This window comes from Triticum aestivum, chromosome 1B (genome assembly GCF_018294505.1).
Source record: "Triticum aestivum cultivar Chinese Spring chromosome 1B, IWGSC CS RefSeq v2.1, whole genome shotgun sequence".
NCBI classification, from domain to species: Eukaryota; Viridiplantae; Streptophyta; class Magnoliopsida; order Poales; family Poaceae; genus Triticum; species Triticum aestivum.
This window is the reverse complement of record NC_057795.1, coordinates 168,038,389-168,062,073: the sequence shown is the minus strand read 5'-3', so window position 1 is coordinate 168,062,073 and position 23,685 is coordinate 168,038,389. Positions and strand designations below refer to the sequence as shown.

At 41.9% G+C, this 23,685-nt stretch overlaps 1 long non-coding RNA gene across 1 annotated transcript; it reads left to right on the top strand.

The window, feature by feature from the left end:
* The first annotated feature begins 17,895 nt into the window (after positions 1 to 17,895).
* Positions 17,896 to 19,699, top strand: LOC123114007 (uncharacterized). Its single transcript, XR_006456371.1, has 4 exons — positions 17,896 to 18,181; positions 18,257 to 18,445; positions 18,560 to 19,079; positions 19,183 to 19,699. It is a non-coding gene; the product is annotated as an uncharacterized lncRNA (long non-coding RNA).
* The last annotated feature ends 3,986 nt before the right edge of the window (positions 19,700 to 23,685 follow it).

Below are 23,685 nucleotides of genomic sequence, written 5' to 3'. Positions count from 1 at the left end.
CATAAAGAGAATTGGGAACCGGTCATCGACACGGATTTGGACTCAGAACTGGGTTGGCCCAAGAGATACTACTATGAGGCATGTTGCATGCTTGGCGAGTGATCCCCCAATATATGTTTGTGATCCCATAGACAACACGCCGGCGTCGTGGCGAGAGGATAAACTACAATAGTATTGTCTTCCTTCTGATGCGGTAGCAATCAGAGGCGTTCCTTTAAGCACGACACCAATGACACACTTTTGGGCATGGCAGTTTGAAAGAAAGGGGTACTTATCAGTTAGATTGGCCTACCATATGCTAGTTAACACAAGAAATAGGAGAGAAGATTTGGGCCTCCTTTGGTTTGCAGGAATCTTGTAGGAATTTCATAGGATAGGATTTTCAAAGGAAAAATTCCTATGGAGCCCTTTGGTCTGTAGGAATGGATTCCTATTCCTATGTAGGATAGGGTTCAATCCTTCACATTTCAAAGGGGAATAAACATTAGCCTAGACTCAACGGAAAAATTCCTATCCGATGCATCAAATGACATCTTTTTCTTTATAGGAATTGAGATGCATGTCATCTCACTTCCTATGAAGTTCCTATTCCTACAATATTCCCATCCTATGAACCAAAGGAGGGCTTGCTTGATGAGATTCAAATGCTTGGGTCGAGGAAAAGTGTTGGACATAATTATGGAACATCCAAGTATCAGGAAAGATTAGAACTTTCTTATGGGGGTTAGCAAAACATGTGTTGCCATTCAAGGATGTTCGTCGTCTTAGAAAGATGAGCCATACGGATAGCTGCCAAATATGTGGAAGCAATGACTCGTGGAGACACTCTCCCTTATTGAGTGCACAATGTCAAGATGTGTGTGGGCGTTGGTGAAGGAAATATGCCCTAGAGGCAATAATAAAGTACTATTTATTTCCTTATTTCATGATAAATGTTTATTATTCATACTAGAATTGTATTAACCGGAAACATAATACATGTGTGAATACATAGACAAACATAGTGTCACTAGTATGCCTCTACTTGACTAGCTCGTTGAATCAAAGATGGTTAAGTTTCCTAGCCATAGACATGAGTTTTCATTTGATTAACGGGATCACATCATTAGAGAATGATGTGATTGACTTGACCCATTCTGTTAGCTTAGCGCTTGATCGTTTAGTATGTTGCTATTGCTTTCTTCATGACTTATATATGTTCCTATGACTATGAGATTATGCAACTCCCGTTTACCGGAGGAACACTTTGTGTGCTACCAAACGTCACAATGTAACTGGGTGATTATAAAGGTGCTCTACAGGTGTCTCCGAAGGTACTTGTTGAGTTGGCATATTTCGAGATTAGGATTTGTCACTCCGATTGTCGGAGAGGTATCTCTGGGCCCTCTCGGTAATGCACATCACTATAAGCCTTGCAAGCAATGTGACTAATGAGTTAGTTGCGGGATGATGCATTACATAACGAGGAAAGAGACTTCGGTAACAAGATTGAACTAGGTATTGAGATACCGACTATCGAATCTTCAGCAAGTAACATACCGATGAGAAAGGGAACAACGTATGCTGTTATGCGGTTTGACCAATAAAGATCTTCGTAGAATATGTGAGAGCCAATATGAGCATCCAGGTTCCACTATTGGTTATTGACCGGAGATGTGTCTCGGTTATGTCTACATAGTTCTCGAACCCGTAGGGTACGCACGCTTAACGTTCGGTGACGATTTATATTATGAGTTATGTGTTTTGATGTACCAAAGGTAGTTCGGAGTCCCGGATGAGATCGGGGACATGACGAGGAGTCTCGAAATGGTCGAGACGTAAAGATCAATATATTGGACGACTATATTCGGACATCGGAAAGGTTCCTAGTGATTCGGGTATTTATCGGAGTACCGGAGAGTTACGGGAATTCGCCGAGGAGTATATGGGCCTTATTGGGCTTTAGGGGAAAGAGAGAGGGGAGGCTGCGCCCCCCCCCCCCCAAGGCCTGGTCCGAATTGGACTAGGGGGAGGGGCTGCGCCCCCTCCTTCCTTCTCTTCTCTTTTCCCTTTCCTTCTCTCCTACTCCTAGTACATGGAAGGGGGGGGGGAATCCTACTCCCGGTGGGAGTAGGACTCCCCAGGGCGCGCCATAGTTGAGGGCCGGCCCTCCCCCTCCTCCACTCCTTTATATACGGGGGAGGGGGGCACCCCATGGACACACAAGTTGATCTGTTGATCTCTCCCAGCCGTGTGCGGTGCCCCCCTCTATCATATTCCACCTCGGTCATATCGTAGCGGTGCTTAGGCGAAACCCTGCGTCGGTAGCAATATCATCACCGTCATCACGCCGTCGTGCTGACGAAACTCTCCCGTGAAGCTCTGCTGGATCGGAGTTCGCGGGACGTCATCGAGCTGAACGTGTGCTGAACTCGGAGGTGCCGTATGTTCGGTACTTGGATCGGTCGGATCGTGAAGACGTACGACTACATCAACCGCGTTGTGCTAACGCTTCCACTTTAGGTCTACGAGGGTACGTGGACGATACTCTCCCCTCTCGTTGCTATGCATCACCATGATCTTGCGTGTGCGTAGGATTTTTTTTGAAATTACTACGTTCCTCAACAGTCGCATCCGAGCCAGGTTTATGCGTAGATGTTATATGCACGAGTAGAACACAAGTGAGTTGTGGGCGATACAAGTCATAATGCTTACCAGCATGTCATACTTTGGTTCGGCAATATTGTTGGATGAAGCGGCCCGGACCGACATTACGCGTACGCTTACGCGAGACTGGTTCTACCGACGTGCTTTGCACATAGGTGGCTGGCGGGTGTCAGTTTCTCCAACTTTAGTTGAACCGAGTGTGGCTACGCCCGGTCCTTGCGAAGGTTAAAACAGCACTAACTTGACGACATATCCTTGTGGTTTTGACGCATAGGTAAGAACGGTTCTTTCTCAGTCCATAGCAGTCACATAAAACTTGCAACAACAAAGTAGAGGACGTCTAACTTGTTTTTGCAGGTCTTGTTGTGATGTGATATGGTCAAGACGTGATGAGATATAAGTTGTTGTATGAGATAATCATGTTTTGTTAAAGTTATCGGCAACTGGCAGTAGCCTTATGGTTGTCTCTTTATTGCATAACATGCAAGCGCCAAATAATTGCTTTACTTTATCACTATGTGATAGCAATAGTTGCAAGAGCAATAGTTGGCGAGACAACCATGTGACGACACATTGATAGAGATCAAGAAGATGGAGATCATGGTGTCATGTCGGTGACGATAGAGATCATGACAGTACTTTGGAGATGGAGATCAAAGGCGCAAGATGATCATGGCCATATCATGTCACATATTTTGGTTGCATATGATGTTTATCTTTTATACATCTTATTTTGCTTAGTTCGGCGGTAGCTTTATAAGATGATCCCTTACTAAAAATTTCAAGGTATAAGTGTTCTCCCTGAGTATGCACCGTTGCGACAGTTCTTCGTGCTGAGACACCACGTGATGATCGGGTGTGATAAGCTCTAAGTTCAAATACAACGGGTGTAAGACAGTTTTGCACATGCAGAATACTCGGGTTAAACTTGACGAGCCTAGCTTATGCAGATATGGCCTCGGAACACTGGAGACCGAAAGGTCGAGCGTGAATCATATAGTAGATATGATCAACATAGTGATGTTCACCATTGAAAACTACTCCATCTCACGTGATGATCAGACATGATTTAGTTGATTTGGATCATGTGATCACTTAGATGATTAGAGGGATGTCTATCTAAGTGGGAGTTCTTAAGTAATATGATTAATTGAACTTTAATTTATCATGAATTTAGTCCTGATAGTATTTTGCAAATAATGTTGTAGATCAATAGCTCGCAATTTTGCTCCCCGTTTATGATTATTTTTGATATGTTCCTAGAGAAAACTAAGTTGGAAGATAATAGTAGCAATGATGCGGACTAGGTCCATGATCTAAGGTGTATCCTCATTGCTGCACAGAATAATTATGTCCTTGATGCACCGCTAGCTGACAGACCTATTGCAGGAGCAGATGCAGACGTTATGAACGTTTGGCTAGCTCAATATGATACTACGTAATGGTTTAGTGTACCATGCTTAACGGCTTAGAATCGGGACTTCAAAGACATTTTGAATGTCATGGACCATATGAGATGTTCCAAGAGTTGAAGTTAATATTTCAAGCAAATACCCGAGTTGAGAGATATAAAGTCTTTAACAAGTTCTATAGCTAAAAGATGGAGGAGAATAGCTCAAGCAGTGAGCATGTGCTCAGATTGTCTAGGTACTACAATCGCTTGAATCAAGTGGGAGTTAATCTTCCAGATAAGATAGTGATTGACAGAGTTCTCTAGTCACCATCACCAAGTTGCTAGAACTTTGTGATGAACTATAGTATGCAAGGGATGACGAAAACGATTCCCGAGCTCTTCATGATGTTGAAATCGATGAAGGTAGAAATCAAGAAAGAGCATCAAGTGTTGATGATTGACAAGACCACTAGTTTCAAGAAAAGGGCAAAGGGAAAGAAAGGGAACTTCAAGTAGAATGACAAGCAAGTTGTCACTCCCGCAGGAAGCCCAAAGTTGGACCAAAGCTTGAAACTGAGTGCTTCTACTGCAAAGGAAATGGTCACTGGAAGCGGAAATACCCTGAATATTTGGTGGATAAGAAGGATGGCAAAGTGAACAAGGGTATATTGGATATACAGGTTATTGATGTGTACCTTACTAGTGTTTATAGTAGCCCCTGGGTATTTGATACTTGTTCAATTGCTAAGATTAGTAACTCGAAACAGGAGTTACAAAATAAACATAGACTAGTTGAGGGTGAAGTGACGATGAGTGTTGGAAGTAGTTCCAAGATTGATATGATCATCATCGCACACTCTCCCTATACTTTCGGGATTAGTGTTAAACCTAAATAAATGTTATTTGGCCTTTGCATTGAGCATGAATATGATTTGATCATGTTTATTGCAATACGGTTATTCATTTAAAAATCAGAGAATAATTGTTGTTCTATTTACATGAATAAAACCTTCAATGGACATACACCCAATGAAAACAGTTTGTTGGATCTCGACCGTAGTGATACACATATACATAATATTGATGCCAAAAGATGCAAAGTTAATTATGATAGTGCAACTGATGCGGAGCATCCTACGGTCATCACCATGTCAAGAGTCCGTTTGGCAAGTGACACGTGCGACCTCTACTTCTCATACATAAAGGTGAATCTTCTCCTTTACACGTGCTCACTTGACCCCTTCGAGGATGGTATACTACTTGACACTTCTCCGGTGTGCATGCATAGGTATTGTCGGAGCTTCGCGGATGTTGAGGAGGAGTGCAAGCGCCAAGGAACAACTACACCATCCGCGAGGGAAGCTTGGAAGCGACGACGAAAGAAGATGGAGACAACCCCCAGGACCCAGACATCTGGCCAGGACCCCGGACATCCGGCCCCTGGAGCATCACCCACAGCAGTCGCCCAGCCGCCAAGTACCTACAGGCCCCGGACATCCGGCCCGCAAGCCCGGACATCCGGCGCCTCCCGACAGCCCGGACATCCGGCCATAAGCCCGGAAATCCGACGCCCCTATCCAGAGAGCACCGAGGCCGATCTCACCAGCCCGGACATCCGGCCCATGCCCCGGACATCCGGCCTCCCGCGAACGCCCGGACATCCGGCCCCCAGCCCGGACATCCGGCGCCTGCCTGCGCGCAGAGTCAGGCCGAAGGCCCATGTATCCCCTCCTCACTTACCCCTTCGTGGACTAGCCTATATATACTCCATCCCCTTCCCCTAGTTAGGGTTAGCAAATATGATAGCTCATTCTTAGGTGAGCTTTGCTCCTACCTCTACTCTTGAGAGAGAGAGACTACCACTCCCATGGAGTTCAAGACCTCCATGTGAGAAGATCCTGCGGGATATCATCAAGACCCCCTTGTGGGAAGATCCATCTAGGATATCATCAAGACCTCCTCTTGGAGATGAACCTTACCTTGTATCTTTCCCTTTGTTGTTCATGTACCTTGTGATCTTATGTGTTTGATTGTCTAGTGGATGTGTGATTTGGACTTGTTCTTGAGTGTTTCCCCTTGTGATTTCTCCCCGTTCTTCCCCGTGTTCTTCGTGCTCTTCGAGGGATCCCACTCCAAACGTGAAAGATCGGCCTACACCGGATTTGCCCCGTATCATATGGTATCATGAGCCACGCTTATCACGTATTTGGAGTCCATCCCACCGTTTTCTAGCCTTCTTTTGCTTGATTTCATCCTAAAATCCGAAAATCCCCACCAAAAATAGCCCCAATTTTTTTTTGTGATTTGTTGGTTTGATGATGTTTTGTTGATTTTGATCCGTGGATTTGCTTGGTTTCAAGTGGATCTAGCTTTTCCCCAAGTTTCCCCATCTTCCATCCACAAAATCTCTCCAATTTTGCCCCCGAAATCTCAATTTTCCGCCCCAAAATCGAGTTCCTCGAGTTCATCCTCGGATTTGGAGCCCGGACATCCGGCCCGAGCCCCGGACATCCGGCCATCCCGGAAATCCGGCCATTAGCCCGAAAATCCGGCTCCTGGAGTGCATTTTCGCACAAGTTTCTGGATATCAGGTTCCGGAAATCCGGCCCGAGCCCCGGATGTCCGGCCCCTGGGATTTCAGTTTTTTTCGTTTCACCGTTTTGGCCATAACTAATTCATCCGGAGTCCGATTTTGACATTCTTTAGCTTGTTTTGAAGCTATTGACATCCCCCATCCCACAAAAATACCACCATCACCATTTGACTCCATCAAATTTTTCAAAATTTGGCAAGTTTGCCTAGGCCCTCCACCATATCATCCGCATTACCATCACCGATCACCCAAACCTAACCCAATTTTGTTTGAGTTGTGGCTTGTGTCTCCTAAGGTGTTTCGGCTACTTAGGGACGGCAACTTCAACTCCGACACGTGTATAGCCCATCATTCCACTTCCGCATTGCCTAGTGCAAAACCACCACCATTTTCCGCTACCACCATTTGACATTTGCCTTTGGAGCTTTTGAGTTTGCGGTTTTTCCGTTTCCTAGGGTGTTTCGGCTAACTAGGAACGGCTCGACATCAAGAACACCGCCTCTCATCATCACCAAGGACGGTAACCTCGACAACACCATTGTATATTCCCTTTGCAATTGCATTGATAACCCCTTAACCCATTTTGCGTTACTTGCCTATCGAGACTAGCCATTTGAGTATTGCCGGCAACTTGACTTGTGCACATTAGTGATCATACTTCCCATAGCATACATACTATATCATATTGGTATCATCATATCATCTCTTGTGTCACAAGCTTGTTCCCGCATATATACAATTGCTATCTTGGTTTGTGCATTGTGCAAAAGTGGCCATATCCAAAAAAAAAGAGAATAAGCTTTTAAGCAAAAGAGAGCAAAGAGCTTGTAAGCAATAGCCATAGCATCACAATATATCATATGTTATCATACTCGATCATCTTGGATCATCTTGTGAGAAACACCGGGAACCATTGAAAGTACATGTAGTCCCCATGTGTGGTTTTGGTAATTAATGACAATCCTTATGGACTAATGTTTGCATTGAGATATATATTTGAAGGTTAGTCCCATTGGAATATGATTGAAGAATAATGGAAGACAACTCCTTTGAAGCAACAATTACATTGAGATGATCAAAATGAAGTTCATTGGAGTATCTTAAGGAGTGGCTCAGAGATATGATCATAATGGACTCATGTGTGAGTCATGATTGATCAAGTATTCAAGCAAGCTATTCAAGTGAAGAATTCAATATACCCTTCAAGCCGTCAAGATTAAACATGGAGTAGAGATATAGTTTGACCAAGATGAAGCTCAAAGATCAAACTCTAAATGGTCAACACACGAGCTAAAGGTTAGGTGATTCTCATGGGCTCGCATCGAGAAAGAGATTTCAAGTGTCCATGAGAGGATGACATCAAGTATTGGTGATCATGGTTGACAAGGGCAAGTTCAAGATAACCATCCCAAAGGATTACATGCTTGAAGCTTGTGGATGATCACATGATGGACAAGTGAAGATGAATACAAAGCAAAGCTTCCCCACATTGTGTATGGGGGAGAGACTTGAAGACTTCACCAATGTCTTGCCTTCATCTTGAGCCAAGAAGAAACATCAAAATCAAGCTCAAGTGAACGGCTCGTGTCAAAGGTATTAGTTCCTTTGACGTTAGTGTTGTGGAGTGATGACCACCAAAAAGAAACATATACACTCAAGAATGGATTCTCGATAGCTATGTAGTGTAGCTCTTTTATGATTCTTGAGTTATAGGGATCCCGCACTATTAAGAGGGGATCAAAGGGGTTTGTGATGGATTTGCTCAAGTCAACATCTTCTTTACACAATTCCACTCCTATCCTATATACCAAACAAAATCCAAAGCCAAATAGGTTTCCCAAATATATGATAACACCTTTGCATATTTGGCATCCTCCATTTTGGTTGATCTTGGATGGTTATCTATGTGAGGACCTGGGGTTTTTCCATAGCTTCAAAACGAGCCCAAGATCATCAAAATCGGAGTTCGTATGAAAAAGTTATGCATGTTTTACTTTCGGTATGCTGGCTGTTTTCTGTGGGGACAGAAGTTCCGGGCAGCCCAAGTTCCGGGGCCTGGAAGTTCCGGGCAAGTTCCGGGGAAAGTTCCGGGTTAACCAGAGAGTTTGCACAGATCTGGTCCAAAGGGAGCCCGGAAGTTCCGGGACTCCCGAAAGTTCCGGGGGCCAGAAGTTCCGGGCAAATTCCGGGCCAAGTTCCGGGCTAACCAGAAAGTTTGCACATATGTGTCTAATAGGGGGCCCGGAAGTTCCGGGCTTGCCCAGAAGTTCCGGGCTGCGTTTCTCTGTGCGTAACGGGCAGATTTGGTGGGGCACTATATAAGGCACCCTTCTTCCCCATCGAGTTAGAGCTTTTGCATCTGAGATTTCCCCATTCTTTTGAGCTCTATCCTCATCCCCCAAGCCTCAAAACTCCAATCCATTTGGGGGAAAACTATCCCATGGATCTAGGGTTCATTGGTTGACCTCCTCCATTGTTCCTCTCCTCTCCCATCCCTCCATAGCATTAGTTGCTTTTGGTGGGATTTGAGAGAGAGGGATTTGAGCCTTCTCGTGCTACACCCCGAAGAGATTTGTGAGAGTTCTTGAGAGAGATTTCATCCAAGCATACAACCACTCCTCCTCTCTCTTTTGACCAAAGCAATTTGTGATTTGAGCAAGTCTTGAGCATTTCCCCCTTGATCTTGTTACTCTTGGAGGTTGGAGACTCCTAGGCGGTAGGAGTGCTCCGGTGAGGAATCAACTTGTGATTTGTCCCCCGGAAAGTTTGTGAAGGTTTGGAGGCCGCCTCAAGGTCTACCACTAGTGGTTGGGAATCGCCTTCATGGTGATATCTCAAGGAGAATAGGGTGAGCCTTCGTGGCGTTGGTGTGCCTTCGTGGTAACATCCACCTCTCTAACGGTGACTAGCTTCCCTCCAAGGAAGTGAACATCGGGATACATCCTCGTCTCCGTGACTTTGGTTATCCCTAACCCTAACTCCTTACTTGTGGTTTACTTTGGTCATTTGACCGTGCATTCACTATATCTTGTTGTCCTCATTATATTGTGGTGGTTCATTATATTGTGTTGGCCATTTCCTTGTAGAGATTATTTAGGCCTACACTTCATATTCCACAATTCATACTTGCTACTATTGATATACTTTGTGATTAGTGTGAATTGCTAACTTGTGTCATACACTTCCATATATTGCGATATTGCTCAAGTAAGTTTGTGTAACTTACTTGAGTTTGCTTGTATCATTCAATCCCATATATTGTGATACAATTTGTGTAAGCTTGTATTGCTTACTTGTGGTTGTGTGTATTATTCATTTCCATATCTCGTGATATACATTGAGTAAGTTTGTGTGACTTACTTGTGCTTACTCATATCCTCGTTGTTCCCATCTTATTTATGCTAAGTTGTTGGTGCACTTAGTGAGCCTAGTATATTTAGGATTTGTGATTGAAAAGTATCCGCTTAGTTTATTTCCGCATTAGGATATAGCCAAATCCGTAAAAGATTTTAAAACGCCTATTCACCCCCCTCTAGGCGACATCATGGTCCTTTCAATTGGTATCAGAGCTAGGTCTCTCCTTATTAGGCTTAACCGCCTAGAGAGTAACGATGTCGACTAGTGAACTAGTGCACGATGACACATTTTGTTTTAATGGCACAAATTACATTATATGGAGATTACGCATGCTTTGTCACTTTCGGGCCATGGGTCCAAATGCTTTGCGGATTATGGTTGTAGGGAATTCAAATCTAAAGGATGGACAATCTCCATCACTTGATGATATGCATCTTGATTGTGAAGCATTAAGTGTCATTCACCAAGCTATAACCTTCGAGGTGTTCAAGTCAATCTCGTCTTGTTCGTTGGCTCATGAGGCTTGGACCAAAATTGAAGATATATATGGTGGGTCCAATCTTGATGAAGACAATATTATTTTTGGGGAGTTAATGGAGGAGTTCTCCACATTTCTAAATCATGAAGAGCTCTCTATTGCTTCCACCTCCGATTACTTGCATACCTCAACATCTTTCACTTCACCAACATGTGGCTTACCACAAGAGGAAATCAAGAAAAATAAGGCACGCTTGGTTGATGAAGAACCCTCCTCTCCAAAAGAATCATCATCAACCCCTTGTGTTCACATGTGCCTCATGGCAAGAGGTAATGACGAGGTATCATCTTCTCTTAGTGATAATGATGATAGTTGTAATGAGGAAGATGATGAAGTCTTGACTCAAAATCTCTATGAGATTGGGAAAACTCTTCGTAGAGCTAAAAATAACACTTATAAAAGGCTCCAAGATGTTCTTGCTTGCTTTCAAAAATGTAACAACCTATTCCTTTACGAGCAAGCAAAAAGTGAACAACTTGAACATGAACTTGCTATGGCTCATCAATGTCTTAGTGACTTTAGGTCTTTAAAAGAAGAGATTGAAGTTACTCATTGTAAACTTAAAGAGGATTTTGAGCACCTTGACCTTGACTACAAGAAGGTCAAAGGAGAGCTCACCAAACTCTCTAAGTCTCATGAGGAACTTCAAGCTACTCATGCGGAGTCTCTAGCCTCTACATGCTCCTCTCATATTAATAATGATGCTTGTGATACTAACTCTATCTTGTGTGACGCATCGATATTAAAAGAAAATGTTGAGCTAAGGACTCAACTTGATTTGCTAACTAGCAATTACGGGAAATTGGGAGAAAGTCATAAAAAGCTCTCAGGCACTCATGAGGATCTTCTAATCTCTCATGATGAGTTAAAGTTAGCTCATGAGGCTATGGTCATCAAGGTAAAATCATGTGAGTCTCATGTGGATATTAGCACATCTTCTACTCGAAATGCCTTATTGTCATGTGCTAGTCCTTGCAATTCCTCTCTACATGATATTGGTACATCTTGTAATGAATTGCTCACCATGCCTTGTTGCTCTAACAATGAAGCTTCTACTTCCTCTAGTTCTTTTGTTAATACTAACCTTGTAAAGGAAAATAAAGAGCTCAAGGCTCAAGTCACTAGTTTGAAGAAAGACTTGGAAAAATGTTGTGATAATATCTTGAGTGTGCAAAAGGACCCTCAAGACAAAATAGGACTTGATTTCATCTCCAACAAGAAGTCCAAGAATAAGAAGAAGGGACATGATCAAGTCAAGAATTCAGACAACATTACTTGCTTCAAGTGCAAGAATGTTGGACACCATGTGAGATCTTGTCCATTGAAGAAGAAGGCTTCAAATGTGAAGCATCAAGGGAAGTGGCTTCAAGTTCAATATCAAGATAATGAAAGGCCTCTTCCCATGCCTAACCAAGATAATGCCCTCCAAGTTGAAAAGGTAAAGAAGAAGAGAAAGGGGAGCACATGTTGCTATATTTGCCGTAAGAAGGGACACATAGCTTCATCTTGTCCCAACGGTAACATATCTAAGCCTCCTATAGTCAATAATCATTATTCGCTAAGGAAGGATATTGTTGGCAATGTGTTTGCCAAGTTTGTGGGTTCCCAAAGAAGTTTGAAAGTGGACAAGACCATTTGGGTTGCCAAGCCTATTGTTACTAACTTCTTAGGACCCAACTTGGTTGGGGACCATCAAACTCAAACTTGATCAATAGGTGTGTGGAGGGCATTGGAGACTTGGCTACTTTAGGAAGAAAAACTATTTTCACCATATGTTATGGTTAATGCCAAGTCAAGTGGATTATCATCATATCTATCAATCCAATACTCCTCTTTGCGGTAACTTGTACTTGCATTGTTTACATTGAAAGTCACTATGTCCCTTGCATGTTTAGGTTTTGTACCTAGCATGTGCTTGTATAGTTGTGCTTCCTAGTATGCTTGATTTGTGTTATCTAGCATTTGTAGGTTGCAATGCACTTCATATATTTGTGTGTGTGGTTTCAAGCCTTTATTGCTTCATTAGTTGAATCTTCCTTGGCTCTTTTGAGATATTTAAGGATATCACAAACCTTAAATGTGTATGTATGTGGGATACCACCTAGTATTGTTAGTGCAATATTATCTAGTTACTATGTGGTATGTAAAGCTCATTTGAAACTCAAATTCTCTCCATTAATGATCCTTAGTTGGGTTTTATTTGCTTCTTGTGGATAATACATGGATCATCATATTATGGGGGAGTGATATGCTTTGTGCATATCACAATCTATGTTAATATGAACAATTGAGGGATGCCACTTAGAATTTATATTTGAGATTATCTTATATCTCCATGGCACGCAATGTCTTGTTTACGTATGGCATTCTTGTGCGGTTTTGCCCATGGTTATCTTTAAAATCATATTTGGAAAATCATTTGATTAAAGCTATTCCAATTATTGCTTTGCATGATGATCTATCTAGTTGGAATGTTAATATTATGCTATCCAAGCATTATGTTTATTTTTAAACTCTCATGTTATGCTTGGGTTGGTATAGATGATCATGTACTTATTTTGTTTCTACAACGGATGATAACCCGAAATACCATTTTGTTCGAATTCATCTTATTGCTCTATATGAGAGTTTGTTATCTCATTGTTTATAGTGTCCTATATCTGCTTGAGTGAGATATTCCTATGAGTATGTGTGCAATGCATATCTTATATGCTCATTGTTTTTTTTCCTTGGTTCATATGTTGAACTTTGTGTGCTATCATATGTTGATTTGTCACTTTGATTCATTTTGTACAACATAAATGACTAGTAATGTTATTGGAAGTATTAACGGTTATGTGGTCATTTGCCAAATTTGTATCTCCTTGGATTTTGGTAGGCTTGTACATGCATATTTACTATGTGTAAATTCACATGCCTTGTTTTCCTTATTTGATCCAATATATATATATGGTAAATCCATCAAATTCTTAATATCTAAGATGTGCATGAAATTCAAATTCATATCAATATGCACATATTTAAGTGGTTTTACCCTATGTGTTGTAGTTATGCTAACTATTTCGGACCCAATAAGTTTGGGGACCATATTGTACTTAAAATGTGTTAGGTACATTTGAGAAGCATTGGGTGCTTGTCTTATTCATGAAGGTGGTGGCACTATGAGGAAATTAGAGCCAAGCTTGGACATTTTATTGATCTACGACTTCATACCAATGCTACCTCGGTAACAAGTATTTACTTCATGCATATATATAGAAATGGGGTCAACCTTGTGTAGGTTGCATCATGGCATGAATTTCTTGACTTGTTCCTGTGATACTTGTTTCCTTTCTCAAAGCATCCCAACATGATCTCTTGTTGCTAGTTATGATGTCTTTGATGGTTGTGTGTTTGGAGTTCATTAATATACAATAAGATTATATTAAGCCACATGCTATGCTTTCAAGCAAAGATCTCATTGGTATATTTTATGACTCCCGTTTGGATACCTTATTTTTTCCTTTTGTAACTATTTTACGTGTACATCCTTCTTTGTGGATATCATCTACCTAGAATCTTATACACGTGAGAGAAGTTACATCTCTAGTTGATATCCCTATTCTTTCATGTCCACCATTTAATTCACTTTTTATATCTTTTTGGTGGCTCCATGGAAGCATTTGTTGTATGAGTGCATGTCTTACCTCTTTGCATCTTAGTGCACTCATGTTTGGTGAAGATTGTTGTCCTCATGCTTGTCTTGACAAGCCTATTATTTCCTATCTTCATCATGGGTTGTCACAAGCTTTGATTTTTAGTTTGCTATTAGTGAGCTTGTGAACCCATTTTCTTGATGTGTGTGTGACCTTCTTAACTTCGTTTGTGTGGGAAGGACATGTCTTGCACCTTGTATCTCATTTACTCAAGGCTATGTTGATGCTTAATTCTCATCCTTATACTAGTCTTCTCAAGTGCTTTGACGTGACTCACACACATCATTTTTGGTTGTGCTATTCTTAGGTTGCCTCATTTACATGTTGCTCAACCATATGTTTGTTGCAAATGCTAGGCTTCTTTTCTTAGCTATGCCTGCTTGAAATTGTTTTGTGTTTCTATTGATTTTGGGGGAGTGATGATCCTATTTTGTGCACTTGCATCCAAATACAAAAATTTTAAATAGTGCACAAATCATGGGGAGCTTCTCTATTTTCCTTAGAACACTCCTTTGCCCAAATCATAATATTCTTTTATCCTTTTGGCTTATCGGATCTTTTGATTGCTTGCTTCACTTTGTGTTATGCAAATGAGATCAATTTGTGCCATGTGCTTTGTGCCATGTGCCTTACTATTATGACCAGGTTTCAGTTGTATAATAATGGATTCACTTGTGTATATCATGTTCTTATCAATTGCGTATATTTTGTGTATGCAAAGTTTCTTTGTGGATACATATCATGATTATGATTGGACACTCAGAAATTTTTCTACATGAGAAAGTTCATATCTTTCCTTGATATCATTTATTCCTTGCCGGCCACTTTGTTTGTTTCCTCTTATTCTTATGGTAGCTTCGGTAAGAGGTTGTGTCGTGAGTGCTTGTATGTTTGACATATAATCTTGCGCACTCATGTGTTTTGATTGTTTTCCTCTCATGTCTAATGCTTGTTTTCATATCTTCATATCTGGTTGCATTCTATAGATTCCGAGCTCCTCAAATTTTTAATTATTGTATATGTGCATTTGCGTTCACTCACATTTTGTGATATGCACACATCAAGGAGGAACTCATACTATATTGGTCTTCTAGATGTTTTGTCTTCCATTTTGGCATTTGTTGCCAATGGGGGAGAAGTTTAGAGGGTTTAAGATAAATATCTTTTGAAGTTCTTGCTGTCATTCATGCATATCCACCTTAGTTATATATGCTTGTTGCATGAATGAATATATATAAAAAAACTCCAACTAGACACATGCATATATTGTGGGGGAGCTTGCTCTATATATTGTGGTCTTATTAACATCAAATGCTTGTGTAGTGTTTTGATGTTAGTACAACCGGTTTTGATAAACATCAAGTTTGTTTGTGATAATTAATGCTATCAAAGTCACCGCAAGTATACAATTTATTCTAGAAAAAGTGCGTGCTTGTGTAAAAAAATTCATTATATAAACCCTCTTGTTGAGATTGTCATCAATTACCAAAATGGGGGAGATTGAAAGTACATGTAGTCCCCATGTGTGGTTTTGGTAATTAATGACAATCCTTATGGACTAATGTTTGCATTGAGATATATATTTGAAGGTTAGTCCCATTGGAATATGATTGAAGAATAATGGAAGACAACTCCTTTGAAGCAACAATTACATTGAGATGATCAAAATGAAGTTCATCGGAGTATCTTAAGGAGTGGCTCAGAGATATGATCATAATGGACTCATGTGTGAGTCATGATTGATCAAGTATTCAAGCAAGCTATTCAAGTGAAGAATTCAATATACCCTTCAAGACGTCAAGATTAAACATAGAGTAGAGATATAGGTTGACCAAGATGAAGCTCAAAGATCAAACTCTAAATGGTCAACACACGAGCGAAAGGTTAGGTGATTCTCACGGGCTCGCATCGAGAAAGATATTTCAAGTGTCTATGAGAGGATGACATCAAGTATTGGTGATCATGGTTGACAAGGGCAAGTTCAAGATAACCATCCCAAAGGATTACATGCTTGAAGCTTGTGGATGATCACATGATGAACAAGTGAAGATGAATACAAAGCAAAGCTTCCCCACATTGTGTATGGGGGAGAGACTTGAAGACTTCACCAATGTCTTGCCTTCATCTTGAGCTAAGAAGAAACATCAACATCAAGCTCAAGTGAACGGCTCGTGTCAAAGGTATTAGTTCCTTTGACGTTAGTGTTGTGGAGTGATGACCACCAAAAAGAAACATATACACTCAAGAATGGATTCTCGATAGCTATGTAGTGTAGCTCTTTTATGATTCTTGAGTTATAGGGATCCCGCACTATTAAGAGGGGATCAAAGGGGTTTGTGATGGATTTGCTCAAGTCAACATCTTCTTTACACAATTCCACTCCTATCCTATATACCAAACAAAATCCAAAGCCAAATAGGTTTCCCAAATATATGATAACACCTTTGCATATTTGGCATCCTCCATTTTGGTTGATCTTGGATGGTTATCTATGTGAGGACCTGGGGTTTTTCCATAGCTTCAAAACGAGCCCAAGATCATCAAAATCGGAGTTCGTATGAAAAGTTATGCATGTTTTACTTTCAGTATGCTGGCTGTTTTTTGTGGGGACAGAAGTTCCGGGCAGCCCGGAAGTTCCGGGGCCCGGAAGTTCCGGGCAAGTTCCGGGGAAAGTTCCGGGTTAACCAGAGAGTTTGCACAGATCTGGTCCAAAGGGAGCCCGGAAGTTCTGGGACTCCCGGAAGTTCCGGGGGCCAGAAGTTCTGGGCAAATTCCGGGCCAAGTTCCGGGCTAACCAGAAAGTTTGCACATATGTGTCTAATAGGGGGCCCGGAAGTTCCGGGCTTGCCCGGAAGTTCCGGGCTACGTTTCTCTGTGCGTAACGGGCAGATTTGGTGGGGCACTATATAAGGCACCCTTCTTCCCCATCGAGTTAGAGCTTTTGCATCTGAGATTTCCCCATTCTTTTGAGCTCTATCCTCATCCCCCAAGCCTCAAAACTCCAATCCATTTGGGGGAAAACTATCCCATGGATCTAGGGTTCATTGGTTGACCTCCTCCATTGTTCCTCTCCTCTCCCATCCCTCCATAGCATTAGTTGCTTTTGGTGGAATTTGAGAGAGAGGGATTTGAGCCTTCTCGTGCTACACCCCAAAGAGATTTGTGAGAGTTCTTGAGAGAGATTTCATCCAAGCATACAACCACTCCTCCTCTCTTGTTTGACCAAAGAAATTTGTGATTTGAGCAAGTCTTGAGCATTTCCCCCTTGATCTTGTTACTCTTGGAGGTTGGAGACTCCTAGGCGGTAGGAGTGCTCCGGTGAGGAATCAACTTGTGATTTGTCCCTCGGAAAGTTTGTGAAGGTTTGGAGGCCGCCTCAAGGTCTACCACTAGTGGTTGGAAATCGCCTTCGTGGTGATATCTCAAGAAGAATAAGGTAAGCCTTCGTGGCGTTGGTGTGCCTTCGTGGTAACATCCACCTCTCTAACGGTGACTAGCTTCCCTCCAAGGAAGTGAACATCCACTACTATAAATTAGATCATTAACGACCAGCCCCAAATAATGCTTGGTCGTTACTACCACCACGGGCCAACCCCACATCCAACTTTGGCCCGTGAAAACTCTGGGGACTTCCCATCGTAAGTTAGCGGTTGTTGTTGCACAATTAGCGTACTTTCCGAAGTTGTTACTCCTTGTCTCTTTTATTTACATCGTGAGAGATGAGAGAAAGGATAAATATCAATCTAAGTCTAGGTTTACTAACCTAACTGAGACTCCCATTCGTCCATGAGAACCATGGCGGCGGAGTGGTGGAATCCCCTCCCATGGATTGAAGGCGGCCATGGTCCTTGGAGCGTCGCCATGATCTCGGTTAGGAGGAGGCGCAACAGCCGAAGCTAGTTGTGATTTGGATATAATCTATGTGTACATCCGAGTTCGTCCTTCAAATTCCATGAAAGGTTTGCTCCCATTATATATATCAAAATAATTTGTTGATCGACCTCACATACAACCTTCTATTTCCTACGCCACAGAAGTTGGGCGTCGAGAGCCCGGGACGAACTCTTTGGATTTGTTTACGGTTATCAAGGTCCAGCCGCCTTTGCTGATCTGCTCCATCATCTGCCGCAGCTACAGTCCCAAGAAGAGCCAGCAGACTCTTTTTGGAAGGGGAAATCGTGGCGTGATGATCTGTTCCAGGACTGCCCAGTTAGATGTTCGAGGTAATACAAAAGTAATAATAGGAACCTTTGTTTTATGTTGCACTGTTCCAGTTATCACCGATAGTCATGTTGGCCCTGTGGAGATCATCCTCACCGTACTGTAAATTGGTGCAGACCAGATACTCTGATGCTACTCGCCAAGTAATTTTCGGCGAGGCACACCTACGAAGTTACGGCGAGAGATACACATGAAAATGAGCTCCGACTAGACGCGTACGTGCAGAGCTAGCTGCTCGCATCTATACTAGTAGAAGGTGCCAAAATTTCTATAGCCTAAGTCATATGACGTGTGAACATGCCTATTCTCTTAATTATTTTTCAATCACAATGTATTACAAGCCAGGATGTTTTTTTAACTGAAGCTAGGGTATACATTATTTAAACATGGTCTTCATTGCCTATTACATTATTGCTTGATTGATCACCTAACCCTTTTATTATTATATATAGCGTACAAACTTTCTAGGAAGCTATCACGAGGTTGCAAGAGCTTGTTGCCCTGTTGATATTTATGAGTTATCAACCTGATTTTTTTATTAGATGTTTGCATTATGATGACTACAGATGTACGTTTATGAACCTGAAAGATTCCCTCATATGCAGTGGTTGATAGAAGTTAATGTGAGACGTTGAGGTAAGATCTTCAAAAGCAGCATCGTAGTATTTTTTTTCATCCTTTTCTATGAATAGTACTTCTCCTATTTCTTTAGCATAGTAATTTGGATCTCCATGGACAGGGCAGGGACAGTGCAGTCAAGGGAAACATATCAAGCCGATCTCTAAAAGGCTACACACATGTAAATAGAATTGGTTTCTATACACATGTATTTTGATTGCACAACATCTCAAACGGGTGAAAAGAACGGGTCCGTGGGACCAGCATTAAGTAAGGCTGAATTGGTTTCTAAACTTCAAACTTCTGATCAAATGAAAATAGTACTCCAAGAAAAGTTCAATACATCTCTAAGCGGCTTTGTTAAAAATTAAGCAACTTTGTTCAGTACATTTATTTATGTCATACTTTGTGCCAATTTATTTACATGGACTGACTTTGATAAATTACTCAACGTTTTGTAGGACTGATGGTCAACCGTGATATTTAGAAGAATTAGGAGGCATTGTGATTGCCAATGAAGAATGATATCCATTCAAGCAACGATGGTGTCCCTTGATTGAAGATTTAATAAATATTATCTTTTCTAGTTGTCTCATTTTCTAGATATGAGCAAGTATATTGATCATATAAGGAGTTATTTTGCCACAATTTTTTAGTAGTCTTTTAGTTCAAGAATCATATGTCGGATTTTTGTTAATTTATCTGATTTCTTTTCATAAAGATGTTAAGATCCTTTCAATTAATATTCCTTTGTTTCTATATTAATGTGGATGTTAATATTCAAAGTTGGATGATTCATAAAGTGATTGTTGAACAGAAGTTATACTAAATATAAGTGATTATGAAGGATGTCATAATGATGAAAAGATTGTCTATTATTCTATAAAGTGGTTATTAATGATACTTTCGTAACCATGAGAACACAATTACTTATGTTAAAAGTGGTTGTTAATACTAAGTGTGGTTGTTATTTCCTTGGGATTGACGATGACACACTATCCCATCGTTAAAAGTATAACAACCACAATATGTGGTCGTTAAAAAATAACGACCACAAGATGTGGTCGTTATACTTTTAACGACGGAGCCTATTAAGACCAGCATATTGTGGTCGTTAATGACCATTAACGATCACAATCTGATTTTAACGACCACATATGCCATCGTTAAAAACCATTTTCCTAGTAGTGATCGGGATACATCCTCGTCTCCGTGACTTTGGTTATCCCTAACCCTAACTCCTTACTTGTGGTTTACTTTGGTCATTTGACCGTGCATTCACTATATCTTGTTGTCGTCATTATATTGTGGTGGTTCATTATATTGTGTTGGCCATTTCCTTGTAGAGATTATTTAGGCCTACACTTCATATTCCACAATTCATACTTGCTACTATTGATATACTTTGTGATTAGTGTGAATTGCTAACTTGTGTCATACACTTCCATATATTGCGATATTGCTCAAGTAAGTTTGTGTAACTTACTTGAGTTTGCTTGTATCATTCAATCCCATATATTGTGATACAATTTGTGTAAGCTTGTATTGCTTACTTGTGGTTGTGTGTATTATTCATTTCCATATCTCGTGATATACATTGAGTAAGTTTGTGTGACTTACTTGTGCTTACTCATATCCTCGTTGTTCCCATCTTGTTTATGCTAAGTTGTTGGTGCACTTAGTGAGCCTAGTATATTTAGGATTTGTGATTGAAAAGTATCCGCTTAGTTTATTTCCGCATTAGGATATAGCCAAATCCGTAAAAGATTTTAAAACGCCTATTCACCCCCCCTCTAGGCGACATCGTGGTCCTTTCAACCATACATACATAGCATACTTGGGATAGAAAGTTTATCCATTTTGCATCTTATAGGTTGTGCACAAGTGTCGTATCCGCCTATTGAGCAATCGTGCTAGCGTCTCTCTTGAGTTGTGCAACACGAGCATTTTCCGTGGATTCCACATTTTGTGCTCATTCCTTGGTTGCACGACCCCATTTATCTATCCGTGTGTGTGTTTCCGTGTGCCACATATTGCTATTGGTCTACTTGTTTCGCTTGCAAATTTATGAATCTCTTTCAACACTATTGACTCTTGCTAACATTTTGCATCAAATTTTTGTGCCACTATCCTCACCGAGCTCTACCATAAGCCTTACTTGATAGGTGTGAGTGAACAAGTCCGGTACCAATTCCACTATTCTTTCATTTCACATTGAGTGAAACGGGATACATCCTCAATTTTGGGAAAAGGTAACTTGGTATTGTTTATCTCATTTCCTACTCACCTCTACTCGAGTCTTGTGATGGATAGGCAAGGCATTTCACCTTCGGTCTACAACAACAACGACGAGTTCGATGCCACGAACAACAACTCCGACGCCAAGATGCAAGCTCAAATGGAGGAGATCAAAGCCCTCATCAAGTCCTACAAGCGATCTTCCTCATCTTCGAGAAGATGCTCAAGAACACATCCTTCCGAGCTACCATCTTCGGCAAGATCACATCGGCATCGACACCATCACCAACAAGAACGTGAAGGTCAAGAGCTCAACACCAACAACCGCTCAACGACTTCACCATCTCCCTTGGCATCTTCGCCAAGCAACTTCAAGGCATCTTCGCCTACGGACATACGGCATCTTCGCCAACAAGAACCTCAAGACTATGCTCAAGAGAAGCTCCCCAAGCTCAAGTCCGTGACTTCCACGAGCTACTACGACCTCAACATCGACCACGCGATTCCTTTCTACGGGACTCATGAACCCGAGGAGTATCTTGAGTGGGAGCGTTTGATGGACGACTACCTCAAGCTACATCAAGTTCGTCCCGAAGATCAAGTGAAGTGCGCCACAAGAAACTTCCACGACTACGCCTCAACTTGGTGGCTTCACACACCTTCGAAGTACTACGACATGAGTTGGCCCAAGACGAAGAGAGCTTTGCGGTGAGAGTTTGTGCCTCCAACCTACATGGAACAACTTCAACACCAATTGGAGGACACCACCCAAGGATCCAAGTCCATCGACAAGTACTTCAAGGAGATGAAGATTGCCTTGCGACGAGCCGGCGTGGACGACCCCATGTCAATGAAGTTCCACTTCATGATGGGATTGCACAACAACATCTCCAAGACAATCTTCCTCGAAAACTACAAGTCCATCGACGACTACTACATTGGTGCTCTCAAGGCGGAACAAGAACTCATGAAGGCCAAGGCTTCTCCACCCCAAGCACACTTCGCGGCGACCAAGCTCTACGATAAGCATGAGGCTAGTACCATCAAGATGTCCAAGCCCGACGAGCTCCAAGACGATGCTCCCAAGTTTGACTTCACCGCCATCCCTCTTTGTGGCATTGATGGTGCCGAGTCTACTTCGACTCTTTTTCAAGACGGTGCGGCGACGAGTACGACTACGGAGACCCTCAAGGACCAAGCTTTGGAGGCGAGCGACAAGGTGGCGAGCAAGGATGATGCTTCCATCTTAGGAGGCGAGAGTGATGATGTGCCATCTTCGGCCTTCATCAACGGCGACGGTGACGAGATGATCGAGCATGGGATTTTCCCTTCGGTCATGGAGGAGAGTGATGATTTGCCATCTTCGGCCTTCATCCACGGCGACGATGACGAGATGATCGAGAATGGGATTTTCCCTTCGGTCATGGAGGAGAGTGATGATGTGCCATCTTCGGCCTTCATCCATGGCGATGGCGATGAGATGGTTGAGTATTTCACCTCTACCACGGTGACGTATGATGACTTGAGTGACTTGTGCCACCATATGGAGAGTGAGAGTGACTTCACCACTAGCCCCATATATGATGAGTTGCCACAATTCCCATGTGAGGAGAGCCACAACCCCCACCACTTGAGTGAGATGAGTGACTCCACCATATGTGAGATTGAGTGCACCTACTTTGAGGGAGTGAGTGAACCACCACATAGAGAGAGTGAGATAGTTGATAGGTCTCGTGAGACCATTTGCATTTCTAACAACTTGACCTCTACCTCTATTGTGTCTTCTCATTTGGTGCTAGGTCCCATTTATGATGATGCGCCGATCCTCGACGACTTCGTCCTCCCTTTGGACGAGACGATGGCCATGGTGGAATATGATGCACCCCCCACATGGTTCCATCAAGATGAAGATGACCACCATTTGGTCTTTCCCACCTCACCTACACCACTTGAGTGGAATGACAAAGGTAACAAAGGTGACGGTGATGCTCTAGTCCCACTAGTGGACATTCTTGACATTGATTGCTTGCATGATGTTGATCCACCTATTGCCATGCTTCATGCTAGTATGATTTCCCCATGTGATGATTTGCCCATTTATGATGAATATGATGATTCTCATGTGGAGTCTATTAGTAGTGATGCCATGTTACATAGGATTTCTTGTAACAATTCTTTAGGTCACATCATGTTTGATAATCCGCTTGACTTGTCATATGCTATGCAAGAGATCAACCATATGTCTTATTTGCAATCTCTTCATAGTGACTATGTATATGCCATTAAAATGAACCCAATTTGCACATATGACATAGATGACAAGCCCATGGTTATTGGCATTTGTCTTTCTTGTGATGATATTGATATGCTACCTTTGCATCATTTA